Consider the following 4651-nt stretch of genomic DNA (forward strand, 5'->3'; position numbering starts at 1 on the left):
CACATCCAAATATACATATATCTACATGTGTATACATATATGGGTGTGTACATATACACCTACAAATATGTGGATATATATTTCGGTAGGCTAAATTTTCCTAAGAGCTTGAAACCTTTTAGTAACAAGGTGAGTACTCAATACACACAGATATATGCATACACACAAATGTATGTATATACACACACATATATAAAGAGGCTTTAAAAAGTTCATGGAGGACGTTCTCCTCAGAGCCGCCTCGGTGTCCTGCTTCAACAGTGCTTGAACGGATCCCGGCGCTCGCCAGCCTCCCCTGCCCACCGGCCGCCCAGCACCTCCTCTCCGCCGCACTCTCGACGCCCCCAGGCCTCCACCGCCGCCATGACCGCATCTCCCTCGCAGGTGTGCCAGAACTACAACCAGGACTCGGAGGCCGCCATCAACCGCCAGATCAACCTGGAGCTCTACGCCTCCTACGTCTACCTGTCCATGTCTTACTACTTCGACCGGGATGACGTGGCTCTGAAGAACTTTGCCAAATACTTTCTGCACCAGTCTCAAGAGGAGAGAGAGCACGCAAAGAAACTGATGAAGCTGCAGAACCAACGAGGGGGCCGGATCTTCCTCCAGGATATCAAGAAACCAGACCGTGACGACTGGAATAGCGGGCTCAAGGCCATGGAGTGTGCCCTGCACCTGGAAAAGAACGTCAACCAGTCTCTGCTGGATCTGCACCAACCGGCCACGGAAAAGAATGACCCCCATCTCTGTGATTTCATCGAGACACATTACCTGGATGAGCAGGTGAAATCCATCAAACAGCTGGGCGACTACGTCACCAACCTGCGCAAGATGGGGGCCCCAGATTCCGGCCTGGCCAAGTATCTCTTCGACAAGCATACCCTGGGAGACAGTGATGGAGAGAGCTAAACGGCAGCCCGGCCTTCCCCAAGTCACCAAGGCAGCGCATGCATGTTGGGTAGACCTGTCCCTTTTCTAGAAATTGTACCCAGGCATCCACTTCCATTTTCCATTTGTACCTTTCCTTCAGATAAAGTCTAAAGTCATTTGATACCCAGCTGTTGTCTCAGAGATCTTGGCAGGGCGGAGCCAGAGAGCCGCCCTGGGCCCAGGCGGTCAAATTTTTTAAGCGCCCCAGTTCCACTGCAAAATCCGACTTAATGAAATGGAGCTTGCGCATAAAAAATTTTTTTCATGGAATTGGAATCTAAAGATAATGGAATCCACATTCACATAGTTGTCCCATGAACAACACAGGTTTATACTGTGTGATCCACTGACGTGTGATTAAAAATGAAAAGAAAACACCGTGAATTGAACACCTCCACATGAGCAATTCATCTGTATCTCCAGTAAACACTGATCTCTTTCAGTCTCATGTATTTCCCGCCATGTTCAGCATAATACTGTGAACCCTGAACAGCACCGTGGGAACCCTCCAAAGTGCCACATGGTGGTGCTGGAAGTGCTCCCAAGAAGCAGAGAGAAATCATGACAGTACAAGAAAATGCTGTGTTACGTGATGATATGCACCACAGAGCGAGGTGTGCAGCTGCGGTTGCAGCATCTTGAGTTAGATGAGTCCAGTGTAAGGACCATCGTAAAGTGTTGTTGTTGTTGTTAAGTGCCATCGAGGTGGCTCCAACCCGTAGTGACCCTATGCACAAGAGAAGGAAGCACTGTGTGGTGCTGCTCCATCCCCAGGCTTGTCCCCGTGCCTGAGCTAATTGATGCAGCCACTGTGTCAATCCATCTGATAGAGGGCCTTCCTCTTTTTGGCTGCCCTTCCACTTTACCTACCGTGATATCCCTCTCCAGGAACTGCTCTCTCCTGACAGCATGTCCAATGTATGTGAGATGAAGTCTTGCCATCCTTGCCTCCAAGGAACACTCCGGACTTATTCTTCAAATACAAATCCGTGTGTCCTTGTACATTCACTATTCTTTTCCAGCACTACAATTCAAATGCATGGATTCCTCTGGGGTCTTCAGGATTCAATGTCTAATGTTCACATGCATGTGATGCAATGGAGAATACCATCACTTGGGTCTGACGCAATTTAGTCCTCAAAATAACATCCTTGTTCTTTGATACTCTGAAGAAGGCTTGTGCAGTAGATTTACCTAATGCAACAAATCTTTTGATCTCTTGACTGTTGATTCCATGAGCATTGATTGCGAATCAAAGATGAAATTTTTGACAACTTCAACCTTCTTTCCATTGATCATGATGTTACCTATTGGTTCCGTTGTGAGGATTTTGGTCCTCCTTACATTGAGTTGTAATCCATACTGGAGGCTACAATCCTTGATCTCTGTCATCAAGTGCTTCAATTCCTCCTCACTTTCAGCATGCAAGGTTATGTCTTTCTCCAATCCTGATGCCACACTCGTCTTCATACAATCCAGCTTCTCTGATGACTTACTAGCATACAGATTGAACAAATGTAGTGAAAGGAAAAAGAAATTCATGACGCTGTGCTTGCAGCTACACAAGCAGATGCAAAAAATCTTGCACATTTTCAAAATGCCTTTTTCTCATGTTGAAGTTATTATGTGGATGCAGTTTATAGTGCATGTAACAAGCAAACTCTGTGTTAAATATCTATGTTATTAGTAAGGCTTCAGTCAACAGTAGGCTAGTAATAGTTATAGGTAGATTTTCAACTACAAAGGGGGTAGGGACAGTATATACAAGACACACATACATAAACATTGTATAAATATGTAAATGTGTCATATATAAACATAGTGTCAATCTGTTAAGGAGTGATCATACACAAAGTACAAATATATAAATATGTGATCATATACATTATATATAAATATAGATGAGCCCTAGTGGGACACATTTGATTGCAGATGAGATCAGTCAAAACCACCAGCCGCTTCAAGATAGAAAGATAAGACTTTCTACTCCCATGAAAAGTTGCAGTCTTAGAAAGCCCCAGGAGAAGCGCTAGTCTGTTGGGTAGAGTTACCATGAGTCATGATTGACTCAATAGAACTTGGGTTTTGGCTATACATGCATACCTGTGTGTATATGTGTATGTATTGTTATTATTGTTGTTGTTAAGTGCCATGACTTGGTCTGATTCACAGCAAACCTATGTGCAACAAAATGAAATACTACCCGTATTTCTGTGCCATCTTCGCAATTGCTGTTAAGCGTGAGCCTATTGCTGCAGCCACTACGGCAACTCATCTCTTTGAGAGTCTTCTTCACTGGCCGTCTGTTTTACCACACGTGACGCTTTCTCCAGAAACGGGTCCCTCCTGATCACATGCCTGACGTATATGAGATAAAATCGCACCATCCTCGTGTCTAAAGAATATTCTGGCTTTACTTCCAACACACATCTGTTTGTTCCTCTGGAAGTCCATGGTATAGTTAATATTCTCCACTAAAGACATCAATTCTTTCCTCTTTCTTATTCACTCTACATTTCCCCATGCATATGAAGCAATCGAAAATACCATGACGTTTATCTTTGTGTCAGACACACCTCAGTCTTGAAAGTGACATCTTTGCTTTTCAACTCTTTGAAAAAAAAATTCCATCAGATTTTCCCATTGCAATGTGCCATTTGATTTATCTACAGTGCTTTTCATGAGCATTGATTATCAAAAACACCAAGCTCATTTCCATCAAGACCATTCTGACTCACAGTGATCCTACAGGACAAGGTAGAACTGCCCCTGTGGGCTTCCGAACCTGTAACTGTTTAAAGAAGTAGAAAGCTTTGCCTTTCTCTCACAGAGTGGCTGGTGGTTTCGAACTGCTGGCCTTGGGATCAGCAGCCCATCTTGTAACCACTACGCCACCAGGGCTCCCCATGGTATTGATTATAGTTCCATGTAAAACGAGATCCTTGACAACTTCAATCTTTTCTCAATTTATCGTGATGCTGCTTATAGGTGGGAATGTTTGTCTGTGTATTGAGGTGGAAGCAATGTGGAAGGTTATCTTCTTTGACTCCATCAGTAAGCCTTCTAGTCCTTTTTGCTTTCATTCAGCAAGTAAGTCGGGCCGCATCATCTGCACATTGCACATCTTAAATGAGTCCTCCAACCAGCCAGCATTCTTCTTTCTATAATTCAGCTTCTCAGACTATTTACTCAGCCTGCAGATTAAAAAGGTGTGTTGAAAGCGGGCCACTCGGTGCACACCTTTCCTGCTTTCAGAACTCCCTGTCTGTCCCAACAACTGCCTCTTGTCTATGTGCATGCTCTTCAGGAGCACAATTAAGTGTGCTGGAATTGATTCACATGTCTAATTGTATATATTAGAACCACTCTATTTAAAATTCACAGCATTTTCTGTAACTTGCACAGAACCATGATGGGCAGAATCATGGACCATGATGGACAGATAATTTATGTAATTTTCCAGTGTGTTCTACTGGTCCATGGTCAGTACTCCTTAAAAGCTCCTGGGATTATCAAAAGTAACATATAAGCTTTTGGAAAGAATGCAAGCATTTTACCAAGTGAGGAGGGTATGCACTCTTGGACAAGAGAAAATCTTTGGCAAAAGCAGGCTATAGGCTTACTTTGGAAACTACTAGATATTTGTAAGACTAGAACTCAAATTCAGTTTTAAGTGATGAGAAATTAGACTGTAAGCGAAAAAAATATATAGTGAAAT

The 4651-nt window shown here is 43.5% G+C and overlaps 1 pseudogene; it reads left to right on the plus strand.

Moving 5' to 3' along the window:
* The first annotated feature begins 300 nt into the window (after window positions 1-300).
* LOC142450805 (ferritin heavy chain pseudogene) lies at window positions 301-1162 on the plus strand (annotated as a pseudogene).
* Window positions 1163-4651: the final 3489 nt, after the last annotated feature.

The sequence above is a fragment of the Tenrec ecaudatus genome, chromosome 6 (assembly GCF_050624435.1).
Source record: "Tenrec ecaudatus isolate mTenEca1 chromosome 6, mTenEca1.hap1, whole genome shotgun sequence".
Taxonomy (NCBI): Eukaryota; Metazoa; Chordata; class Mammalia; order Afrosoricida; family Tenrecidae; genus Tenrec; species Tenrec ecaudatus.